At 40.1% G+C, this 27312-nt stretch overlaps 1 pseudogene; it reads right to left on the bottom strand.

The window, feature by feature from the left end:
* Positions 1–14480: 14480 nt before the first annotated feature.
* LOC132513094 (uncharacterized) lies at positions 14481–18334 on the bottom strand (annotated as a pseudogene).
* Between the last annotated feature and the right edge of the window lie 8978 nt (positions 18335–27312).

Genomic DNA, 27312 nt, shown 5'->3' with positions numbered 1-27312 from the left:
CGCCGCAACTAGAGAAAGCCCTCACACAGAAACGAAGACCCAACATAGCCAAAAATAAAAAAAAAATTTAAAAAGACAAATAACTAAGAAATAATAGGTGAAAGATCTGAATAGGCATTTCTTCAAAAAGCTATACAAATGGTCAGTAAACACAAATAAATGCTCAATATCACTAGTCATTAGGGAAATTTCAACCAAAACCACAAAGAGATACTACTTCATACCCACTGAAGTATCTAAAATAAAAAAGACAGATAATAATAAGTGCCATGAGGATATAGAGAAATTGGAACCCTCATACATTGCTGGTGGGTATATAAAATGGTGCAGCCACTTTGGAAAACAGTTCAACAGTTTCTCAAACAGTTAAACATAGAGTTACCAGATGACCCAGCAGTTGCACTCCTAGGTATATACATAAGAGATTTGGAAACATACGTTCACACAAAAACTCATACATGAATGTTCATAGCACCATTATTCATAATAACTAAAAAGTGGAAAAAACACAAACCTTTACCAACTGTTGAATGGATAAAGTTTTGTATAGTCATACAAAGGAATATTACTCAGCAAAAAAAAGGAATGAAGAATAAATTGAGCAATGTTATTGAAAATGTGGTATAGGAAACTCCAGGGCTCCATCCCTTCCACAAAAACAATTAATAAGCTGGCAAAAACTGTCAGAATCAATTTTGTAAAATGCTGGAATCTAGTGTAAAACTTACAAGAACCAGGAGAGTACTTAATGAAGAAAGGAGCTTTTGCATTGCAGTCAGAGAGCACTGCAGCTTTTTTTGCCTACCTACCATCTCCCCACTCCTCAGTTTGGTGGCTGTGAAGGCAGCAGCCCACACTCCTGGTGCAGGTTGCTAGTGCCAGAGAGAGCAGTATGAACCTTATTCACAAAGAATTATGGTTGTGGATTTCAGTCCATCTGATGGCTTCCTCAAGGACTGGTGCAAAGGCTTGCCTTTGTTTCTCTTGACTCAGAACATTCCCAGGCCTTGTACGGCTTATAGGGTAGCTTTCATAGAAAGCATTTAATGGAAAAAGTATTGGACACAGCAGCCCGGGGCAAGGAAGAACAGTCAGAACAAGCAATAGACACTTCAAAAAGACTAGCAAAGAATGTGGAGGAGATATATGGTGGGCTAGGTAGATGAGGCTTTTTAAAACTGCTGTGCATACTGTGGAATTGAGAAGTCCACAAGGATGACCAAGTGTAGACACAAGTTCAGAAAAGGGCCTAAGAAGACTCTAAGATTTCACCTCAGGGTGACCTTCAGTTTCCACGGAAGCAAGACATGAAGGCTAAGAAAGAGTTGTAAATGGTCCAGCTAAGCATTGAAGGAGTGCCCAAAAACAATACCAATTTGCAAAGACTGGGAGAGTATTTTTTTCTTTTTCTTTTGTTTTCTTTTCTAGGCTCCAGACATTTAGTGAAACCCTGTCAAAACACCAGCTTACCACCTAACAAAACAAAGACTTCATTGGCCACACAGGACAAACAATGCAGTCATTAAAAAAAATAGCTTAGAAAAGAATGTCAGCAAAACAGCAGAATAGGAGGTTCCAGCCATCAACCCCCCACAGAAACATTAATTTTAGCAACCAACTACAGATGAAAACACCTTTATAGGAGTCTAGGAGGCCAGTGGAGAAGTTTCAGCACCATGGTGAAGCAAAAAATCAGAACAGATGCATTGAAGAGGGTAAGAAGAACAGTTTCACTTTATTCACATCACCCTTCCCTCAGTGTGGCACAGCTCAGTGCCAAGAGAGACCTCCTTGGCCCTCGATTTTTCCCTCAAGGGAAAGTAAGGGAAAAATGAGTGCCCAATTTCCACAGCCTGTGGCACTATGCCCAGGAGGCCCACTTTTTCTCTTCCCACCAAGAACACAGGGGGATCAGCACATCTGAAGCATCTGGGGGCAGCTAGGAGCAAGAAAAAGTGAGGGCTGTCAGCAGCCAGTGCAGAGAACTCAACAACTGACACATCCTACTAGCCAGCTCATGGACTCCACCAGGAGCCCCACCCGCGAGCCCCATGGGGTGTGTAACCTGCAGAACACCCCACTAGGTGACACATGCCCCCAGCATTCTGTGCACCACCACCACCACCCCACACCCCATAGCTGGGAGACAGAATAATGTACTAGGTGAGAGCCTTGTGATATGGGTCCCGCAATAAAATCCAAAGGCAGAAGTTCCCAGTATAAAGTATTCATCAGAACCTCCCACAAGAAACCCAGGCATTTGTACCCATTCATGGGCTATCTCTGCTATATGAGTCCTAGTGGTGTGGTTAAAGGCATCTGTGAGCCAAGAGCTGTTTGTCCCTGGGCACAGAATAACCAAGGTGGCCTTGAAGGCTACTCCAAAATCACTCCTTGAGGAGCAATTAGGGCAGAAATATGGGCGGGGCATCCAACTGAAGGGAAGCCCTGGGGCAAAGATGTTGTTGTTACCTGGAGTTGGCTGAAATTGAATATATCAGCAGAGTAAGCATTTAAGGTGGGGTACAGCAACTGAAGACTGTATGACAAGTCCAGCAATTTGATTCCCGGTGTGTGGGTAGCCCATTGAATAAAAATGTTGGTGGTCTTTGTGAAGCATTTCTCTCATGATTAATGATATTGGGCATCTTTTCATGTGCCTGTTGGCCTTCTGTATGTCTTTTTTGGAAAAATGTCTATTCAGATATTCTGCCCATTTTTTAATCAGGTTGTTTGATTTTTTGATGTTGCGTTGTATGAGCTGCTTATACATTTCGGATATTAACCCCTTGTTGGTCATATTATTTGCAAATATTTTCTCCCATTCAGTAGGTTGTCTTTTCATTTTGTTGATGGTTTCCTTTGCTGTGCAAAAGCTTTTAAGTTTAATTAGGTCCTAATTGTTTATTTTTGCTTTTATTTCCTTTGCTTTAAGAGACAGATCCAAAAAAATATTGCTACAATTTACATCTCTTCGGAAAGAGTGTTCTCTTTGGAAAGAGTGTTCCACCTATGCTTTCCCATTCTTTTTTCTTCATTCTCTTCTGAGTGGATAATTTCATATAACTTGCCTTTGACTTCACAGATTCTTGTTTTTGATCAAATCTGCTTTTAATGCTCTGTATTGCATTTTTCATTTCATTCACTGTATTCTTCAGCTCCATAATTTCTGTTGGGCTCTTTTCTATGATTTCTCTCTGTGTGAAACTTATCATTTACCTCCTATATTTTTTTCCTGGTTTCTTTTGTCTTTCTGTGTTTTCTTATGGGTTATTGAGCTTCCTTAAAACAACTATTTTGAATTCCTTATTGGGCAAATCACAGATCTCCATTTTTGGGGGGGTCAGTTACTGGAAAATTATTGTATCCCTTTGGTGGTGTCATTATTTCCTTGATTTTTCATGTTCCTTGAAGGCTTATGTTGCTGTCTTCCTATTTGAAGAAGCAGTCAGATCCTCCAGTCTTTACTGACTGGCTTCAGCTGACAAATACTATCTGTCATCTGTGCTAGTGATTCTGAGACTTTCTCAGACCTTTTCTGTAAATATGCCTACTCCACACTTCTTGTTCCCTGGTGCGGGGGAGGAGGGGTAATTATTAAGATTGTATACCTTCCCTCAATCCTACAAAGCCAGGCTGGGTGCGACAGCCTCCCATTTGCTTTCCCTATGGCAATGCCAAATGTTCAATTTTGTGTGCTTTCTCACAGTCCAACAGAGACAGGACAGATTTGTGTGGGTGTTCATTAACCATTTGCAAAACTCATATGTGTTTCCCTTGGGGGTACATGCAGGGAGCAAGCCACACAGTGAGGGTGTGTGTGAATGAGGAGCATGGAACATTGAGGGTAACTGTGGACCAGTTGGGGAGATCCACATGGAGGCATCCCCAGCAGCTTGTGGGTGGGCTTCGTGATGGAATCAGTGGAAGTGTTAGTAGGATCTGTGTCCTTTTGATGCCCTCCAAGAACCCTGGCTGCTGTTCTGCCAGCCCTTCCCCACTGTCCAAACATGCAGCACACTTCAGTATTCTGGATGGGATAAGAAAGAGGTGGGCTTCTTTGGCAGCATTCCACACAGCTGAGGAATCTTGTCTTTCACTCACTCTTACTTTCTCCATGGGAGAAATCACAGGTGGAGAGGGTCTTGGTACTAAGCTGTTCCACCTTAGGGAAAGGGTTATGCAAGTGAAGTGAAGCTTTTCCTCTTACCCTTTTCAATGTGTCCAATTTAAATTATTTTTGCTCCAGTGGTGTGCTGGAACTTCTCGCTGGACTCCTGGACTTCCACAAAGTCACTTTCATCTGTGGATGATTGGAAAAATTGGTGTTCGGGGTTTGGGGGGGAAGATGGTATAAAATGCCCATTCTATCATTTTGCTGATGTCATTCTGAATCCCATAAGTTCTGTTATTTTGTGGGTTTGTTTTCATTTTGCTCAGATACTTTCTAAATTCTTTTGTGATTTCTTTTGATTATCTGATTGTTTAAGAGTGAGTAGTTTAATTTCCACATATTTGTGGACTTTCCTATTTTCATTCTGCTATTGATTTCTGGTTTCATTCCACTGTGGTCAGAGAAGATACTTCGTATGATTTCAGCCTTCTTAAATTTGTTTTGTGGCCTGACATGAGAATGTTCCTGTGTGCTTGAGAAGAATGTGTATTATGCTGCTGTTAGATGGAATGTTCTGTATATGTCTGTGTATGGTTAGGCCATTCAAGATGGCTGCTCTCTTGCTCTCTGTACATCTCCTGCTTGACCAGTCCCTGCTTCACTCACATGACTATCCAATCCTCTTAATTATAAGACTTAATTAGCCCCTGGTAACCGATGAGCCAACCTGATGTCAATTCCCCCTATAAATGGTAGCCTCCTTCTCCCCTGAGTAGTGAAGACTGCTACCACGTTCTGCCTGCAGTCTGCTGCACACAGTGGATTGTCACTCCAGGACCCTTTGTGTAAGATCCCCTTGTCCAATAAACTGTTTATGTCTCTGTCGCAGTCTCTGGGCTGTTTCTTCAGTCTCGAGGCTGGGTAACTACAAGGCTTTGTAGGCCTTCGGGGTGCAGCCCAACAGTCTGTTAGATCCACTTGTTTTATGGTGGTGTTCAAGTCATCCGTTTCCTTGATCTTCTCTCTGGTTCCTCTATCCATAACTGAAATTGAAGTATTGAAGTCTTCCATTATTATTGTATTACTGTCTATTTCTCTCTTCAGCTCTCAGTGTTTCCTTCATATATTGGGGAGCTCAAATGTAGGTACATATATATTTATAATCATTACATCCTCCTGATGAATTGACCCTTTTATCATTATATAATGTCCTTTTTTGTCTCTTTTAACAATTTTTGTCTTAAAATATTTTGTCTAAGTATGGCCACCTGCATTCTCTTTATGCTCCTGTTTGCATGGAATATCCTTTCCATCCTTTCATTTTTAGTCTATGTGTGTCCTTAGACCTAACATGAGTGTCTTGTAAACAACATCTTGTTAGATCTTGTTTTTCACTCCATTCTGCCAATCCATGTCTTTTAATTGGTGTGTTTAATTTATTTACATTTAAAGTAATTACTGATAGTGAAAAACTGACTACGGCCATTTTGTTCATTGTTTTCTGTATGTCTTATAGTTTTTGTCATTCTTTCATCCCTTGCTTCCTTCTTTTGTGTTTGTTGATTTTTTTTTGTACTAACATGTTTTGATTCCCTTCTTACTTCCGTTTGTGTATATTCTTTTTTTCACACAGAGTATCATTTATTACAAAAGATTCAGATTTTAATATTATCCTTTGGGATATATACATATAATATATATTTTTAAAATAAAATTTCTATATAATGATTGTAAAATAGTTTAATTTTGCTATTCCTCATCTTTTCATTTCAAAACACTTAAATGATTTCCAAAAATTTGCCTCTCAAATAATTGATTTCTCTGTGGGGTTTTTCATAGTTTTCAAGAGTTTGAATATTTCATCAATTTTATCTTCAGCCAATTTTCAAAACCATTTTAGAGATATGGTTTCTCTTTTCATCATCAGAGGCCATTCCATCTGCAGGATAGAAAGATATTTTAAAAGAGCAGAAGAAAATTATTTGAATTCCTATTATTTTGATTCTGTGAAGCAACAACTGGCAACCTTTCTTCTTTTCTAGGAGAGAAAAGCTCTCTATAAATATTATTTCACTCTATTTCAGTGGATTCATGAGATGAGCCGTTTGTGTATATTCTATAGATACATTTTGTTTGTGATTACCATTTCATTTACATAAATCATAAAATAATAACAAAGTATTTTAAACTGGTAACAACTTAATTCCCAATCATACATAGAAACTCTAAATCTTAAATCTCTGTCCCCCCAGCTTCACATTATTGATGACACAAATGATCTCTTTTTATACTGCACATTCATTAACAGATTTATAATTACTTTTTATGCTTTTGTTTTTTAAATTGCATATTAGTTTTAAAAATGATTTATACATTTACATCACTATAAGATTCTATATCTATATATTTACCTTTACCTGGGAGTTTTATATTTTCATATGGGTTTGTGTTATTGTTTATCATTTTTTCACCTCAACCTGAAGGGACTGCCTTCAGCATTTTTTTTTTTTTTGGCTGCACCACACGGCTTGAGGGATCTCAGTTCCCTGACGAGGGATTGAACCCGGGCCCCGGCAGTGAAAGCGCCAAGTCCTAATCACTGGACAGCCAGGGAATTCTCTGTCTTCAGCATTTCCTGTAGGGCAGGTGTAGTGGTGATAAACTTCCTCAGCTTTTATCTGGGAAAGTCTTAATTTCTCCTTCATTTTTGAAGGACTGTTTGCTGGACATAGTATTCTTAGATGGAAGGTTTTTTTTTTTTTTTTCCTAGCACACTGAATATATCATCCCACTTCCTTCTAGCATGCAAGTTCTCTTCTAAGAAATCCACTGATAATTTAATAACAGCTCACTTTTACAGGCATACATTGGAGATACTGCAGATTTGGTTCCAGGCCACCACATGAAAGTGAATATCACAAGAGAGCAATTCACACAAATTTGTTTCCCAGTGCATATAAAAGTTATGTTTACACTATACCGTAGTCTATTAAGTATGCAATAGCATCATGTCTAAGAAAACAATGTACATACCTTAATTTTAAAATACTTTATTGCTAAAAATTTCTAACCATCATCTGAGCCTTCAGCAACTCAATCTTTTTGCCAGTGGAAGATCTTGCCTTGATGTTGATGGCTGCTGACTGATCAGGGTGGTGCTTGCTGAAGGTTGGGGTGGCTGCGGCAATTTCTTAAAATAAGACAACAATGAAGTGTGCTACATCGATGGACTCTTCCTTTCATAAACGATTTCTCTGTAACATGCAATGCTGTTAGACAGCATTTTACCCACAGTGGAATTTCTGTCAAAATCGGAGTCAATCCTCTCAAACCCTGCTGCAGATTTATCAACTAAGTTTTATGTAATATTCTAAATCCACTGTTGTCAATTCAACGATCCTCACAGCATCTTCACCAGGAGTAGATTCCATCTCAAGAAACCGCTTTCTTTGCTCATCCATAAGAAGCAATTCCTCATCTGTTCAAGTTTTATCATGATATTGTAGCAATTCAGTCACATCTGCAGGCTCCATTTCTTTCTTTTTTTTTTTTAATTTTGGTTGTGCCAGGTCTTAGTTGTGGCAGGTGGGCTCCTTAGGTGTGGCATGTGAACTCTTGGTTGTGGCATGCATGTGGGATCTAGTTCCCTGACCAGGGATTGAAAATGCACCCCCTGCATTGGAAGATGCATTCTTAACCACTGAGCCAGCAGAGAAGTCCCTAGGCTCCATTTCTAATTCTAGTTCTCTTACTATTTCCACCACATCTGCAAGGACTTCCTCCACTGAAGTCTTGAACTTCTCCAAGTTATCCATGAGGGTTGGAATCAACTTCGTCCAGACTGCTAATGTTGATATTTTCACCTCTTCCCATGAATCATAAATGTTCATATTGGTGTCTAGAATGGCAAATCCTTTCCAGAAGGTTTTCAATTTGATTTGCCCATCAGAGGGATCACTATCTATGGCAGCTATAACCTTACAAAATGTATTTCTTAAATAATAAAATCTGAAAGCCAAAATTACTTCTTGATCCATGGGCTATAGAATGGATGCTGTATTAGCAGGCATGAAAATATGAATCTTGTTGTACATCTCCACCTGAGCTCTTGGGTGACCAGGTGTATAGTCAAATGAGCAGTATATTTTGAAAGGAATCTTTTGTTCTGAACAATGGGCTTAAAATATTTGGTAACTCATGCTGTAAACAGATGTGATATCATCTAGGCTTTGTTGTTTCATTTATAGAGCATAGTCAGAGTCGATTTAACATAATTCTTAAGGGCCCTAGGATTTTCAGAATGGTAATGAGCATTGGCTTCAACCAAAAGTCACCAGCTGCATTAGTCCCTAACAAGAGAGTCAGCCTGTCCTTTGAAGTTTTGAAGCCAGGCATTGGCTTCTCCTCTCTAGCTATGAAAGTCCTAGATGGTATCTTCTTCCAATAGAAGTCTGATTAGTCTACATTTAAAATCTGTTTTTTATCGTAGCTACCTTCATTAATGATCTTCGCTCAATCTTCTGGATAACTTGCTGCAGCTTCTATGCCAGCACTTGCTGCTTTGCCTTGCATTTTTAAATTATGGAGACAGCTTCTTTTCCTAAACCTCATGAATCAACCTCTGCCAGCTTCAAACTTTTATTCTGCAGTCTCCTCACCTCTCTCAGGTTCATAGAATTAAAGAGAGTTAGGGCCTTGCTCTGGATTAGATTTTGGCTTAAGGGACTTTTGTGGCTGGTTTGATCTTTCCAGATCACTAAACCTTTCTCTATGTCAGCAATATCTGTTTTGCCTTCACTGGAGTAGCACTTTTAATTTCCTTCAAGAACTTTTCCTTTGCATTCATAACTTGGTTAACTGTTTGGCACAAAGAGGGCTAGCTTTTGGCCCCTCTTGGCTTTCAACATGCTTTCCTCATTAAGCTTAACCATTTCTAGCTTTTGATTTAAAGTGAGAGACATGCAACTCTTCCTTTCACTTGAACACTTATTGTAGGGTTATTAGGCTTAATTTAAATATTGTTGTGTTTCAGAGATAGGGAGGCCTGAGCAGAGGGAGAGAGACTGGGGAACAGCTGGGCAATGGAACAATTGGAACACACACAACATTTATCAATTAAGTTTGCCAACTTATATGGGCATGGTTTATGGTGCCTGAAAACAATTACGATAGTAACATCAAAGATCACTGATCACAGATCACCATAATAAATAAAATAATAACGAAAAAGTTTGAAATATTGCAAGAATTACCAAAATGTAACACAGGGACACAAAGTAAGCAGATGCTGTTGAGAAAATGGTGGCAATAGACTTGCTCAATGCAGGGTTGCCACAAACCTTCAATTTGTAAAAAATGCAATTATCTGTGAAGCACAATAAAACAAAGTGCAATAAAACAAAGTAGGCCTGTATGTCATAAGCTGCTCTTCTCTTTCTTCTTTCAAGATTCTCTTTGTGATTTTTGACAGTTCAATTAGGTATGTCATGGTGTAATTCTCTTTATATTTATCCTAGCTGTTGTTTTTCTGAGCTTCTTGAATTTGTATGTCCATTTCTCCTCAGACTGGGGAAGTTTTCAGCCATTAGCTCTTCAAATAGGCTCTCTGTCCCTTTTTCTTTTTCTTCTCTTTCTGTGACTCCCATAATGCATATGTTGTTCTACTTAATGGCGTCTCAGACTCTGTTCACGTTCTTCTTTTTCTTCCCCCTCCTTTGCCCGGGTAATTTTGAAGTCCTTTAATTTCACTGATTCTTTCTTCTGACTGGTCAAATCTACTGCTTAATATCTCTAGTGAAGTTTTCAGTTAAGTAATTGTATTGTTTAGTTCCCCAATTTTATTTGTTGTTTCTTCATAATTTCTAACTCTTTGTTGTTATTCTATTTACTTCATGCATTTTTTCCTGATTTCATTTTAGCTATCTATCCATGCTCTCATTTAATTTGTTGAGCATCCTTATGGCAGTATTTTTAAAATAAATTTATTTTATTTATTTATTTTTGGCTGCATTGGGTCTTTGTTGCTGTGCATGGGCTTTCTCTAGTTGTGGCGAGCGGGGGCTACTCTTCGTTGTGGTGCGTGGGCTTCTCATTGCGGTGGCTTCTCTTGTTGCAGAGCACAGGCTCTAGGCACGTGGGCTTCAGTAGTTGTAGCACGTGGGCTCAGTAGTTGTGGTTCATGGGCTCTAGAGCGCAGGCTCAGTAGTTGTGGTGCATGGGCTTAGTTGCTCCGTCACATGTGGGATCTTCCCTGGCCAGAGCTCGAACCCATCTCCCCTGCATTGGTAGGTGGATTCTTTACAACTGTGTCACCAGGGAAGCCCGTTATGGCAGTTTAAAAAAAAAAATTTGTCTGGAAACTCATATATCTCTGTTTCTTTAGGGTTAGTTTCAGGATGTTTAATTTGTTCTTTTGATTGGACCACGTTTCCCTGTTTCTTTGTATACCTTGTTATGTCCCATTAGGACTTTGGCATTTGAAAAATCAGCCACCTCTCCCAGTCTTTGTGATCTGGTTTTGCACATGGAAGACTTTCCTCAATCACCCAGGTAGAGATTCAGGAGACCTTCTAAAACTTTTTGGGGGATACATTTTCTCTGGGCTTGTGTGTGTAATCTAATTGAAATTTGACGGGTTTTACTCACAAGCACCACCTGGTGTCAATATATGGTACTGCAGCCTCTTTGGTAGTATACTAAGCCACTGTGCTGGAGCGACATCTAGCGTCTGTTTGTGGTACTGCACGTTGATCTCTTGTTCTCGAAGTCTCCCAACCTGGTATCCTTTTCTTGTCAGAGCTTAGATTCAGGCAAGATAAAAACCAGTCTCTTGGTAGCCCCCTCAAAAGTCAGAACATTGGGTATGTTCTACTCTTCTCTTTCTCTCCCCAGGGAGATGTAGGGAGTTGGGAGTTTTCTCCGAATAATGCCTGTGCTGGGAGGAGGGGCTCTAGTGAGTGTGCACCATGAATTTCTCTACCAGTCTTTGAATCATAAAATATTTGGTCCTTTGTGACTGGCTTCTTTCACATAGCATAATGTTGTTAAGGTTCATCCATGTTGTGTCATGTGCTGATATACTTCACTGCTTTTAACATTTGAATAATATTGCATTATATGGATATGTCACATTTTGTTTATATATTCATCAGTTGATGGACATTAGGTTGTTACCACTTTGGGGCTACTATCAGTAATGCTGCTACGAACATTCATGTACAAGTTTTTGTGTGAACACGTTTTCAATTCTCTTGGGTATATACCTACAAGTGGAATTCCTCTATGTTAACTCTATGCTTAACCTTTTGAGGTTTTGTTTTATACAGAGGCTACACCATTTTCCATCCCTACGAACAATGTATGAGGATTCTAATTTCTTCATATCCTCATCAACATTTCTCACTGTCTTTTTTATTATAGCCATACTGATGTGTGTGAAGTGGAACCTCACTGTTGTTTTGATTTGTATTTCTCTAATGACTAAGGATGTTGAGCAATTTTCAAGTGCTTATTGGCCATTTATCTATCTTCTTTGGAGAAAAATGTCTACTCAAATCCGTTGTCCATTTTTAAATTGGCTCCTGTCTTTTTACTTTGAGTTGTAAGAACTCTTACACTCATGTAAGAGTTCATATATTCTGGATACTAGACTCATCAAATATATGATGCAAATATTTTCTCCCTTTTGTGAATTTATTTTTCACTTTATTGATAGTATCATTTGAAGCAACTTTTTAAAATTTTTGAAGTATACTTTATCTCTATTTCCTTTTGTTGCTTTTAAGTATCATATATTTTTTTAATGGCCTAATCTGAGTACAGGAAGATGTACACCTATGCTTTCTTGTCATAATTTTATAGTTCTAGCTCTTACATATAGATCTCTGATACACTTTGAGTTAATTTTTACATATGGTATGAGACAGGGGTCCAGTTGTTCCAGCAAGATTTGTTGACAAAACTGTTCTGTTCCATTGAATTGTCTTAGTACACTTATTGAACGTCAAATGACCATAGGTGTACTGATTTATTTCTGGACTCTCAATTTTATTTCATTAATCTATATACCTATCTTCATGCCGGTATCACACTGCTCTAATTACTGTAGCTTTGTAGTAAGTCATGAAATAGGGAAATGTGAGTCCTTTGACTTTGTTGCTCTTTTTCCAAGATTCTTTTGGCTATTCTGGGTCCCTTGAATTTTCATATGAATTTTAAGTTTAGATTATTAATGTTGGAGAAAGAAAAGCAGCTGGAATTTGGATTGGGATTGAATTGCATTTGTAGATTATTCTGGAAAGTATTATCATTTTAACAATGTTAAGCCCTCTAATCCATAAACATGGAATGTCTTTCCATTTATTTAATTTCATTCAATGATATTCTGTAATTTTCAGTATACAAGACATGCATTTCTTTGGTTAAATTTATTGCTAAGTATTTTATTCTTTTTGATGTTATTCTAAGTAAAGATATTAATTTATTTTGGGATTGTTAATTGCTAGAGTATAGAATATAACTGATTTTTTACACTGACGTTTCCTGAAATGTTTCTGAATTCATTTATTAGTTCTAATTGTGTGTGGGAGTGTATATAAGAAATACTATATATATATATATATTTCTACTTCTTTCCATCCAATCTGGACATTTTTATTTCTGTTTGTTTCAGCTTTAATGAGGTATAATTCACAAATAAAAATTATATATATTTAAGGCATACAATTTGATGTTTATATATATACACACACACATTGTGAAATTATCACCACAATCAAGCTAATTAACATATCCATCATCTAATATAATTACTTTTTTATGTATGTGGTGAGAACACCTCTTAGCAAATTTCAAGTTTACAATATAGTATTGCTAACTATAGTCTTCATGCCGTACATTAATTCTCTAAGACTTATTTATCTTGCATAACTGAAACTTTGTACCCTTTTCCCATCTCCATATTTCCCCCTTACCCTAGCCCCTGGCAACCACCATACTATTCTCTGCTTCTATGACTTTGACTATTTTAGGTTCCATATTGCATTAGACAGGGTTCTTCAGAGAAACAGAATCAATAACATGGATATAGACATAGCTATAAATAAGAGGAGACTTATAGGAATTGACCAACATGATTAAGGAGGCCAAGAAATCCCAAGATCTGCCACTGCTAGCTGGAGAACCAGAAAAGGTCATGGTGTAATTCAGTCTGAGTCCAAAGGCCTGACATTTGGGGGACTGATGGTGTAAGTTCCAGTCTGAGTCTATAAAGGCCCAAGAACTAGGAATGCCTGTGTACAAGGGTAGGAGAAGATGGATGTCCAAGGTCAAGTAAAGAGAGTAAATCTGCCCTTCTCCTGCCTGGTTGTTCTATTCAGCCTTTCAATGGATTGGATGATGTCCAACCACATTAGTGAGGGTGATCCTCTTTACTCAATCTACCAATTCAAATGTTAATCTCTTCTGGGAACACCCTGTTAAAAAAGAAACAATAGGCCTCAAATGGAGTCACTTGTGCTAAGCCCCACATCAGCAAACCAAGACTTAATACCTAATCTAATTGCAATGTCAGCCTCTCCCAAGAATGTGACCTGTAACAAGTCATTCTGGAATTACCTGGTCAGCACTAGTGAGGTAATCTACTCGATAGACCATTTTTGTCCCCCATAGGAAGGTGATTTTGCCTGAGACAGTCCACTCTTGGCTAGAAACTTCCTTTTCCTGTCCCCTTCTGTCTATAAAAGCCTTCCATTTTGTGCAGCTCCTCAGAGCTCCTTTCTGTTTGCTAGATGAGATGCTGCTTGATTCATGAATCTTTGAAAAAGCACAATTAGATCTTCTGATTTACTCAGCTGAATTTTATTTTTTAACAACCCTCACAGACATACCCAGAAATAATGTTTTACCAGCTTTCTGGACAGCCCTTAGCCCAATCATGTTGACACATAAAATTAACCACCATAACTTCACCCCTTGTCAGCTTGGTACCCATACATATCTCCTTAAACCATACTGGATCTCCAAATAAAGACAATAACAAGACAATAACCATACTGGATCTCCAAATAAAGACAATAACAACTGACATGATATAGCTATCCTACAAGCAACTGAAAATGCACTAATCCCTTCCCCAGAAGAGAAGGAAGGGCACTTGAGTGATGCTTACTCTTCTCCTGATATCCTATAACTTATATACTATGATGTAAAATTAGCAATACTCAATTACTGATGTAAAGTCAATACAGCTTATCTTATATGATAAAAGAACAAGAAAGGAAATAAAACAAAAATATTTACTTAGTTTATGTATATATACACACACAAACATATGTATAACAAAATAAGGAGGAAATACTCATGACAATTATAGTCCTCATTTCTGTAACTGGTGGTGTGGTTGTAGCTGGTATTTATAATTACCTTCTTCTACTACACATCCTGTATTCCCTTTGCCTTCAGCAAGCACCTCAGCTGGTCATTGTTCTTTAGCTGGCAGAGTAACCCTAACTTTCATTCCTGAAGGGTCTGGCCCATTAGTAGTCTTGCTTGGATTCGTTTGTTGTAGCTTTCCATTGACTTTGACCACAAGGCATGGTAATACTCAGAGATGCCCTAAGGCATCTCCTGTATTCCAGACACACTCTTCCTCACTTCCACCACGTAGTAGTAGTCCAATTTCTCCTTGATAGTCAGGATCAATCACCCCAGATAACACCATAACTCCTTTTTTTGCCTGTTGATTCAGAGCCCAAAGTGGCAGGGTGACAGTCTTAATTTCCAGTTCAATGGAATCATTGTCATGTCTCCTGATAGAAGCTTTCCTCCCTCTGACACTAAGACCTCTAGGCCAGCAGAAAATAAAGTCATGAAAACAGGAAGCTAGCGGGTCACTATGGATAATAGTGACTGGTGCACTTTCATTTCCACCTGCTTGATTTCTGGACCTGTAAATCCTGGCTACTTGAGAAACAGCACCATATAGTGGATACTAATTAAGTGCATATACAGCTTTCTGGAGAAACTTGCCCCAGCCCTGCAAGGTACTGCCACCTAGCTGGTGCTGTAACTAAATCTTCAAAAGGTCATACCACTGTTCTATTAAGCAAGCTGCTTTAGGATGGTGGGAGACATGGTAAGACCAGTGAATTCCATGAGCTTGGGCCCACTGTCACACTTCTTTTATTGTAAAGGGTTGTTCTTGATCAGAAGCAATGCTCTGTGAAATATCATGACGGGGATAAGACATTCTATTAAGTCCGCAGATGGTAGTTTTGGAAAAAGCATTGCATGCAGGGAAGGCAAATCCATATCCAGAGTAAGTGTCTATTCCAATAAGGACAAACACTGCCCCTTCCATGATGGGAGCAGTCCAATGCAATCAACCTGCCACCAGCTAGCTAGCTGATCATGCTAGGGAATGGTGCCATATCAGAGGCTCAGTGTTGGTTTCCTCTGCTGGCAGATTGGGCACTCAGCAGTGGCTGTAGCCAGGTCACCCTTGGTGAATGGAAGTCCATGTTGCTGAGCCCAGGTATAACCACCATCCCTACCACCATGGCCACTTTGTTCATGAACCCATTGGGCAATGACAGGGGTGGCTAGCAAAAGAGGCTGAATGGTACCGACAGAATGGGTCATCCTATCCACTTGATTATTAAAATCTTCCTCTTCTGAGGTCACCTTTTGGTGAGCATTCACATGGGACACAAATATTTTCACATCTTTTTCCCATTAAGAGAAGTCTATCTACATACCTCTTCCCTAAATTTCTTTGTCACCAATTTTTAAATCATGTTCCTTCCAAGTCCCAGACCATCCATCCAAACCGTTGGCCACAGCCCATGAATTGGTATATAATCACACATCTGGTCATTTTTCCTTCCAAGCAAAGTCAACAACCAGGTGCACTGCCTGAAGTTCTGCCCACCAAGAGGACTCCCCTTCACCACTGTCCTTCAGGGATGTCCCAGAGAGGCGCTGTAATGTTGCAGCTGTCCACTTCCAGATGGTGCCTGCATATCTTGTAAAACCATCTGTAAACCAGGCCCAAGTCTTTTCTTTCTCTGTCAGCTGATTGTAGGAACTCCCAATGAGGCCACAAGTACAGGCTGGGAAAGAGAAGGCAGTGTAGCAGGAGTGGGGACCATAGGCATTTGGGCCACTTCTTCAGGTAATTTACCTGTGCATTTAGGGCCTACCCAGGCTTGATCATATATATACTACTTTCATTTGATGACGGAGTGTTGCTGTGCATGCCCAACTTTACGGCTTGGTGGGTCAGATAACACCCAGTTCATGAGGGGCAGCTCAGGTTTGATGGTAACTTTGTTGCCCATGGTCAAGTGTTTAGTCTCTAAGGCCCAGTTGGAAGCCAAGAACTGATTCGCAAAAGGAGAGTAGTTATCTACAGATGAGGGCAGGGCATTGCTCCAAAATCCTAAGGGTCTATGCTGTAATTCGTCCCACAGGGGCTTGCCAAAGGCTCCAAACACTAACTCGATCTGACACTGCCACTTCCAACACCACTGGATCTGCTGGATCATGTAGCCCAAGTGGCATAACAGCTTGCACAAAAGCCCAAACCTGTTTCAGAGCCTTCTCTTGTTCTGGATCTTACTCAAAACTATCAACTTTTCAGGTCACTCAGTAAATGGGCTAGAATAACACACCCAAATGAAGAATATGTTGCCACCAAATCCAAAGAGACCAGTTAAGCATCGTGCTTCTTTCTTGGTTGTAGGAGGGGCCAAATACAACAACCTATCCTTCACCTTAGAAGAGATGTCTCGACATGCCCCATACCACTGGATCCCTAGAAATTTCACTGAGGTAGAAGGCCTCTGAATTTTAGTTGGTTTTATTTCCCACCCTCTGACATGCAACTGTTTCACCAATAAGTCTAGATTAGTTGCTACTTCTCACTCATTAGGTCCAATCAGAATAATGTTATCAATGTAATGGACATTGTGATACCTCATGAAAGGGAAAGGCAATCAAGATTTCTGTGAACTAAGACAGAACTGGAGAGTTGATATACTTCCGATGTAGGACAGTGAAGGTATATTGCTGGCCTTTCCAGCTGAAAGCAAATTGCTTCTGGTGGGCCTTATGGACAGGTATGGAGAAAAAGATTATTTGCCAGATCAACAGCTGCATACCAGGTACCAGATGATGTGTTAATTTGCTCAAGCAATGAAACCACATTTGGTACAGCACCTGCAATTGGAATTACTACCTGGTTAAGCTTGTGATAATCCACTGTCATTCTCCAAGATCCATCTGTCTTCTACATTGGTCAAATAGAGTTTAAGGGGGATGTGGTGGAAATCACCACCCCTGCATCTTCCAAGTCCTTGATGGTAGCACTAATCTCTGAAATCCCTCCAGGAATGTGGTATTATTTTTTATTATTACTTTTGTAGGTAGAGGAAGTTCCAATGGCTTCCATTTGGCCTTTCCCACCATAACAGCCCACACTCAACAGATCAGGGAACCATTGTGGGGATTCTTCCAGCTGCTATATATATCTATTCCAATTATGCATTCTGGAAGGAAGGAAATAACCACAGGATGGAACTGGGGAGCTACTACACTCACTGTGAGGTACACCTAAGCTAAAACTCCATTGATTACCTGACCTTAATAAGCCCCTACTCTGACTGGAGGGCCACAGTGGTGCTTCAGGTCTCCTAGAATCAGTTCTAGTTTAGATCCAGTGGCCAGTAGTCCCTGAAAGGTCTGATTATTTCCTTTTTCTCAATGTATAGTTACCCTGGTAAAAGGCTGCAGGTCCCTTTGGGAGAAATATTAACAGTATAAATTTTCACTAGTGTACTGGGATCCTTCTTCAAGGGGACCCAACCCCCCCTTCATTCAAGGGGTTCTAAGTCTACAAACTGTCTTAAGTCTTGGAATTGATCAAGGGGCTGTGACTCTCTGTTTTTATGATTTGAGTTAGATTTTTGTTCACTTGATCTAGAACTTTTCTGCTTATACAGATCAAGTGAAAATCTAGTAGGCTTCCTATTTATTTCACTTTTTAGAACACTAACTAGCCAGCACCATAAGTCTGCATGAATCAGACTATTCTGACTGCTGCTTTGTCTCTGCTGTCCATTATGGTAACCACACTCACCTTCCCTTTGGTGATTGAATGCTGCCACTTGGCCCCTGCCACGCCAGGATCAAATTACTCCTACTGCATTTAGGTTTTTCCATTGAGTAGCTGCAGTTCCCACGGTAACATCTCACTTACAGAGATGAGCAATCACGGAGATCTTCAAGGATGCTAGGACTCCACTCACCAAATTATTTCTCAAAGTATTGGTGAAAGGTATGTCTTCTAGACCAGCGGTCCCCAACCTTTTTGGCACCAGGGACTGGTTTTGTGGAAGACAATTTTTCCATGGATAGGGTTGGGGGGGATGGTTCAGGCGGTTATGTGAGCGATGGAGAGCCGCAGATAAAGCTCTGCTTGCCCGCCTGCCGCTCACCTCCTGTTGTGTGGCCTGGTTCCTAATGGGCTGCGGACAGATACTGGTCCAAGGCCTGGAGGTTGGGGACCCCTGTTCTAGACACTCCCAGTATGGATGAGTAGGTCTTAAATGACAAATCCACTCTAACATTCCAATCTTTCTAAATCTCTGAACCCCTTCCTCTACATTAAACCAAAGGAGGTCAGGCATTTCCAATTCACATACCGTGGGAAATTTTTTGTCCATGTTTCAGTCAGATAACCAACCAACCAATTAGAGGCCTTTCTAACTTCGTCAGCTACATTAAATGCAGGATCTCTGCTTAGTGAGCTGTTAGAGGAGGTAACTGAGAGGATGTGAGCACTGGTTGACCCATGACCTGGCCCAGGAAATCAGAGGCTCCTTACCCGCCTCTGCTGACCTTGGGATGTATGTTCTGTTCATGTGTTGCTGAGACTATCTGGACTGTGTATGTGACTGACCTCCATTAAGGGAGGTTGATGCGGAAAACTACTCATCTTGCGACCACCCAAGACAAGCCTCATATATAGGTTCCTTTGTTTATTAAAACCACAATCTACCAATCTGGAGTGCTCTGCCTCTTTCTTTGGTCTCTCCTTGCCTTCTGTTAAATGGGGGCTAGTTTTGAATATCACCCAGGGAACTCCCAAGAATTGCAAACCAAGAATTGCAAACCAACAATTGGCAAGCCAGCCAGAAGACGGAAGAAATGGGTCTTGGGAAAGAGGCATCGATAGGGGAAATCCTGAGTTGGCCATTGACCTCTTTGTGGGCAGGGGTGGTACATAGTTAGATGTCTGTGGACTGCTGCATGACTACAGGGACATCCCAAAAATGCTGGCTGGTTTAATGTGTTTGTTTGAGGAACTACACACAGTGCACTGCAGCAAAGAAAGGAAACAAATGGCTGCAACTGTGGGTTGGTCTCTACTGTTGGCACTTCATCTGGCCACTGATGCCCAACTAGAAGCTGAAGCTCAAGTTAGACAGCTGGAAGAAGAGCTGAGGGTAGAGAAGGATGTGTGATTGTTCACTGCTCTGCTAGCTTTGGGGCAGAGCAGGATACTAAGTTGAAGACAATAGCATGCCTGTTTTGAAGAGCTAGGAGGGCACAAGCTGCTGCAGATTAAGGTGTGAGACAAAGGCTGAGACACTAAGACGTGGAATCCCTGGGAAAGTGAGGAGAACAAAGGGGAGAGTGTTGTGGTTATTGACAATGAAACAAGATGTAGCTGTACACCATCTGACCCCTAATACAAATGAAAAATTTAAATAGTAATTACCCAGATTTCTGATAATAGAGAAATATACCCCAAAACTCCTAAGAGAAAAACTTGCATTCTTTCTCTTCCCATTGAAGTTGTAAGTCTTACAATGTCTTTGAAATGTAAATACCCCAGGAGCTAACTAAAACACTGCCCAGGATTGCTCGAGACTGGAGGGGGGAAAAAGGTGGCAGAAGAGGCTTTTTAAAACACATACTGCTATAGAAGCTCCCTTGCCCAAAATCAGTCCACAGCCTCTATATGATTATTGGTCAAGGGCAAATACAAATCTTAAGTCTTCTCCACAAATATTAGTAAAAAGCTTTATCCATTTGAGTGGCTAATCTTAACTTGTTCTGTCTGCCAGTCACATTTGGATTCAACTATTATTTATAAACTAGTGAGTTTTGTATTGCTGTACCTGATTCATGGCTAAAATTTTGAAATGAAAGTTATATGGTCTCTGTCTGTATGCTTTTGTATGTCTATTTTTACCTGTTATATATGATATATTTCTACATCCGAATGGTATTGCCAAAATTAATTTATAAAAGAGCTCTATTTAATTGGTGAAGAAAAAAAGCTTTAATATCAATAGTGTACTTAGGTAAAACTAAAATTTAATTTTCTTTCATCTTTGAGAAGAACAAAGTTTCCTTGAACTATTGGTTTGTTCTTGATAAGATTATGAAAAGTTTTTCTTTACCTTTTAAGTAATCTACCTAGAAAACAAAGATTCTGTGTTTTATCAAAATAATTTTCTGCGCTTCATGTTGTCTTTATCAGTTCTTTCATTACTTAAGAAAACTGAGTCTTCTCTGTTAAAAGAGCTAAGATTTTTTATGACTATGTAACTTTCTGATTTTGCCTTCAAAGTCCTTAACTGACACTTTGGCTAAATAGATAACTAAATATTATTTCACAGTGACCTATAATACTATTTAAGCAAGTCTTTTAAAACCTTTTTTGATATTTTTGACAAACTTCCCCAAAATCAAATTCTAAATGAAGTCTTTTTGACTTCAAACTAACTTTGGGATTTTCCAGAGGGTCCCTGGAACATCTGAAAGATTTGTCCTCTCTCCTGATAAAAGAGACATATTAGGGACTTCCCTGGTGGCGCAGTGGTTAAGAATCCGTCTGCCAATGCAGGGGACACAGGTTTGAGCCCTGGTCCGGGAAGATCCCACATGCTGCAGAGCAACTAAGCCCGTGCGTCACAACTACTGAGCCTGCGCTCTAGAGCGCATGAGCCACAACTACTGAAGCCCACGTGCCTAGAGCCTTTGTTCTGCAACAAGAGAAGCCACCGCAATGAGAAGCCTGCGCACTGCAACAAAGAGCAGCCCCTGATCTCAGCAACTAGAGGACGCCCGCGTGCAGCAACAAAGACCCAATGCAGCCAAAAATAAAAAGAGAGAGAGAGAGAGAGAGAGAGAGAGAGAGATTAAGCTAATTAGACTTATTTGATGTGTTAAATTTGATATGTTAAATTACTCTACTGACCACAGTAGAGACCAGCCCACTGCAGAAGCCATTTGTTTTCTTTGTTTGCCACAGTGCACTGTGGCAAACAAGCATGTCAAACCAGCCAGCATTTTCAGGAGGTCCCTGTACTCAAGCAGTGATCCACAAGCATCTAACATATGGTCCACCCCTGGCCACAGAGAAGTCGTGACCAACTCAAGGTACCTCTTTTCCCCCACAGATGCCTCTTTACCAAGACTCATTTCTCAGGTCTCCTGGCCGGCTCATCAACTGTTGGTTCAAAAACTGGCCCCCATACACAGAGGGCAAGGAGACACTGAAGAAAGAGATAGAGCATTCCAAATTGGTAGGTAGCAGTTCTAATAAGCAACAAAACTTATATACAAGGCTTGTCTTGGGCAGCTGAAAGATGAGTAAATCTCTGCACCAGTCCACCAGAATCTTAAAAGTTTATATAGAGGCATTAACTAGGTTCAGTCACATACACAGTCCAGATGGCCTCAACAACACATTGCTCTTTCAAGGCTGCATCCTTGAAAATGGCTCCTAGTGTTGGAACAGTGAATAGAATGTACATTCCAAGGACAGGGGAAGAGGTGAGTAGCCTCTGATTGCCCAGGTCCAGCCATGGGTCAACCAGTGGTCACGTCCTCTCAATGACCTCCATCAACAATAATTCTAGTTATTTTAAAAATGATGTTACAGAAATAACCAAATTCCCTTGTCAACTGTATTACAATGAACTCTCATCAGATCTTTAACCATGGCCATTTTAAAGTCTTTTGTCATTTACAGACAGTTATTTTTTTACTGATGCTTTTGCAAAAGTATTCCTGCAAAAGTGCTTCATATTCAAGGAGATTCATGGAAAAGACTGACATATACAGGCTTCTGATAAAGAAGATTATACCACTGAACTGAATAAGAATTCACAGAACTCTAAGGAAAAAAAGGATGAATTTATAAAACTGCTAACCAAAGATCAAGATCAACAAGAATTAATTATATTAGACTAAATGAACTGATGAGGATGATTATAATTTTTATGTGTTTTTGTTTGAAACACTGTTGGTTCTTTTATGCTTTGTTTTTCCGTATTTAAGATAATCTTTATCTCTTTTCTCAAGTTATTAGCAATTTGCTAACATATACCTTTGTAAACAAAGATGAAACGTTTATCTTTTTCTCCCTACCTGATCCCTCCAGGATTCAGAAACTCTTGGTGAGTAATCTTATTTTATGGCAACATACTTATTTGCATAAGTTCAATAAGAATCTGTTTTCATTGAAACAGGACACAATTGGAAACTTGGTTATATTACCAAGGCTTTGATTGGAATGTCATATTTTAAAATGTGCATAGAATCAGATATGATCAGACAACTTTAATGAACAGCATATTAAGAACTTCCCTTCCCATGAACAGTTGGGTTGAGAATATGTTCTATCAACTCACCTCTGTTATTGCTCAAACTCCTATTTTGACTAAGTTGCATGCCTGTATGCAGCAGAGGAGCACCCTGTCCATCAGCCCACTGTCTCTGGAAATGCAGGTGCTACTAGGCCTGTGGAACATGTAGATCCTTCAAATGTCTCTGCCCTTATTCCTATGGCGGCCCCTGGGTCCTGTAGAGAGGTAATAGAAGAAATTCCCATTAATGCCTGGTGTACAGATGGATCTAGTCAGGGCAACCCGCCCACATGCATTTCAGTAGCTATTCAGCCCAAACTGACACCATCTGGATGGAAACAAGAATGAACCATAGCAGTCTATGTGCTGAACTCAACAATGTAGCTGGTGATCACTCATGAGCCCTGGCTATTAGCCCTTTGTACTGACAGTTGGGCTGTTCCAAAGGGTTTAACCTTATGTCTTGGATAATGGGAAACCAAGGGATGAATAATCACAAATAAGCCCTCATGGAGTCAGGATGTGTAGAAAGACATTTAAGTTCATCTGCAAGAGACTGAGGCAGTCCTCACTGTCTTCCACAGCAGACTGGGTGCATATAAAGAGTGGCCACTGTAGCACTCAGGTGTGATGGTGTATTACCAAGGATGCCAGATTGCCCTTGGAATACAGTGACTTGGCTAATGCAGCAACAACATGTCCTGTTTGTTCTAAACAACAGCCAAGGCAACTGCCAAAGGAGTCTGGGGCCATCCACAAGAGTTCCCAATGGGTGAGGCATTGGCACATTGATTATATTAGCCTCCTCTATCTCACTGAAGGTGCTAAATACACTTTGGTTTGTGTGGACACTGCATCTGGCCTAACCCAAGCTTTCCATTGTTGCCATGCAAACTAGGCTGCCACCATTAGGAGACTAGAGAAGCTGAGTACCATGTACAGATACCTTCATAGAATAGACAGTAACTGGGGGTTCACATTTCAAATGTCATGGTATGCAAGACTGGCAAAAGTACATGACATTCAGTGGAGGTTCCATCTTCCCTATAGCCCGCAAGCAGCAGTGTTGGTAGAAAGGAAAAATGGAATATTAAACAGCCGATTAAATTACTAACAGGTAAAATGACCTTGGCTTAATGGACTAAAATATGGTCCCAGGCTTTATTACATTTGAAAGATCAAACAGTAGGACCTGTTTCCCCATATGCCAGACTGGTTAATACACCCAACACCGTGAAGGTATAAAAAGGTATGGAAGTCGTGGAAGACAACTATTGTTCGACTCTCATCATGGATCAACATGCTATGCTGCTGAGAACACCAAGCCCCATCACGCCTAGGGAAAGTGTTATCTACTGAAATTTGCAATGTTGCAAATCCCAATCATCCCACCAGGATGGGTGAGTTACTTTGCACCTCTGGATGAAGCAGAACTACTCAATCTCCACTGGGATCCCACCGTCCTACTGCAAGTCAGACCTACTGAAGCACAACATACCTAGAATGGAACATGCACCATTGAAAGAGGGGAGAAGGTGGAAGTCCTGGTCAGCATATCCCACCCGCTGTCTATCTCCTCATGCCTGACAGTGCTGCCTCCCCTGGCAACGTGTATAGTATGCACAACCAGGTCAGATTCCTAAAGATGCAGTCATGTTAACATCTACATATCAGACAACAAGTGTTATTCCTATATGAGAAGACTTCCCCATACAAGTTCCTGCTAAATATCTGTCTTTCCAACCTTAGACTTCTGCTGTCCCTGTCCTGTGGTGTCCAGTCACTGGGTGAGCACAGTTTCCACTGCCAGGGTCATTTGGCCATTGTCTTTATTCCTAACATTAGCCTAGAGAACATTACAGCACACATAGAATCCCTTACTAGATTCACCAAACAAGACTTAAACGATAGCCAGCAAAGCCCTTCTTTACTGAACACTGACAAATATCTAAAGAGAAAAACCATCCTCTAAAATAGGATGGACTTGGACAGTATTACTGCCTCACAAGGAGGCACCTATGCCATTACCCAAACAGAATGTTCTATGTTCATACCTGATGAGTCTACTAATGTATCATCTTTATTAAATCACATGAGGACACAAGTGAATGCCCTGAGTGATCCAATCTCACTAGGGCACTTAGTAAATCAATGTTTTGGATCATGGGGTTCTTGGTGGGAAAAAAATTGTTACTTATATTGAGAATCATTATCTTTATCTGTGTTTTCTCTTGCATGTGCTTATACTGTTGCTGAGGCAACTACCTCCAATGTAGCCAGAGAGCTACCAATTGAGCCACATCCATGGTATTAAAACTCTTTGCTGATTACTTAGAGACACTGCAGAAGAGGAGGATGTATAAGATTGTAAGAGCTGGTCACCAGGGATGGAGTATTAGAGGAGGTTATTGAGAGGACTTGACCTCCAGTTGACCTGCAAGCTGGACCTGGGCAATCGATGGCTGCTTACCCATTCCCCTGTCCTTGGAATGTACATTCTGCTCACCATTCCCACACTATGAGCTGTTTCAAGGATGCAGCCTTGAGAAAGTAACGTATTGTTGAGACAATCTGGACTGTGCACATGACTAAACTTTTAAGATGCTGGCTGGTGGGTGCAGAGATCCACTTGTCTTGTGACTACCCAAGATAAACCTCATATGTAAGTTCCCTTGCTTATTAAAACTGCCACCTACCAATCTGGAGTGGTCTCTTTCTTGGGTCTCTCCTTGTACTCCAAGTATGGGGGCCAGTTTCAATCACCCAGGGACTCCCAAGGTTGCAAACCAACATGAGCCCATATCAGTAAATTCGGCCTGATCCAACTTAATGTTCCTTCCACCATTACCCTACATTCTTAGTATACATTCGTACAATTTCCCCAGATTTCTGCTTATATAAATTAGAAAACTCAATTAGTTCATTTGGAGTGTAGTGCACTCCCTCATGGATCACACTTTGTACCTCATCTTTAGAGGCCTGCTGGGACCTGAGTATAGTTATAGGTCTAGAAGCAGAGAAGGGTGATGGGAGTGGACCCTGAGGGGTCTCACCATGATCTTATATGGCAACTGCCTAAAGGGAGGCAATTACCATTTCTTCAAGCAATGCTATGTTAATCCCCATAGACAGGTGGAGAGGACCATACCACTGTAGGAGGGGAAACTGGGAGTGGAGATGCTGCTGCCGGTAGGGGTAAGGAGGCCACTTCTTCTATAGTTGGGAAAGACACTTTTCCTGGGGCTGAGGATATCAACTCAGCTAGGGGTAAGGAGGTCGATTCCACTGAAGATGGGGAGGCCGCTTCCACTGGGGGTGGGGAGACCTCTTCCACTGGCAAAGAAGATTTATCAGTATTTAGGGGCTCAATGTCTCCAGCTTCATCAGCGTCTTCCCACACATTTCCATCCCAATTTGCAGGATCCCATTATTTCGTAATCAATGCCTTCACTTTAACAGTAGACACTCTGCAAGGCTGAGTTAAATTTGTGTTGTAACTCAGCCAATTACAAGGTGAAGTGCTGTGTTTGACTTTCAGCAATTTTAGCTCTGCTTCTACAGGAGATAAGACTCTTATTCAAGGCACACAGAGAAGCTCTTAAGTCATTTACATGACACTCGAGCTAGGTATTCAAATCCCTGAGCTTATCCTTTTCTTATACCACTTTGTCCAGCAACATTAGAAGCAACCAACCACATCATTTAATTCATTAATCTTCAAAAAACGTTGAAAAGTATCATTCACTGAGTCACTTAGCCTCTTGCTTCTTATAAGTGGTTGATTAGGAGTATATATTTTGTGTATCTCTATAAACAGTTCCCATCATGGACTATTAATGTTCTCTTTACTACTGGAAATAGAGTCATCAGTGTCTTTAAATCTGATCACATTAGAAGGCCAATTCCAGAAACAACAGAACCAAATTATTTAGGTCTATTACCCATTTTGAGTTAATTTTTGTGAAGGGTGTAAGTTCTGTGTCTACATTCATTATTTTGATAATTCTCTTCAGTGGTATGTGTTCCTTTCTTTTTAGTTTTTGTGTATCTATCGTAGGTTTTTAATTTGTGGTTACCATGGGGTACATATATATTGAATACTACTACATATACTTCTTTTAAACTGGTAGTCATTTAAGTTCAAACACATTCTAAAAGATCTACATTTTTTACTCCCCTCCCCACATTGTTTTTGATGTCATATTTTATATCTTCATACTTCTCCCTTTACTGTTTATTGCAGTTATAGTTGCTTTTACAACTTTTTGTCTTTTAATCTACATGCTGGCTTCTTTAAATGATCTTCAATTCTTACTATATATTTGCTTTCCCTAGTGGGATTTTCCTTTTCTTATAGATTCTTCTCTCCCATTTAGAGAAGACCCTTCAACATTTCTTTTAGGGGATGTTTAGTATTGCTGAATTCTTTTAGCTTTCGCTTGTTTGAGAAGTTCTCCTCCTATTCTAAACAATGAGCTTGCTGAGTAGAGTATCCTAGGTTGCAGGTTTTTCCCTCAGCACTTTGAATATATCATG

This window comes from Lagenorhynchus albirostris, chromosome X, assembly GCF_949774975.1.
Source record: "Lagenorhynchus albirostris chromosome X, mLagAlb1.1, whole genome shotgun sequence".
NCBI lineage: Eukaryota > Metazoa > Chordata > Mammalia > Artiodactyla > Delphinidae > Lagenorhynchus > Lagenorhynchus albirostris.
Note: the sequence above shows the minus strand (reverse complement) of the source record. Positions and strands in the feature narration are given on the sequence as shown.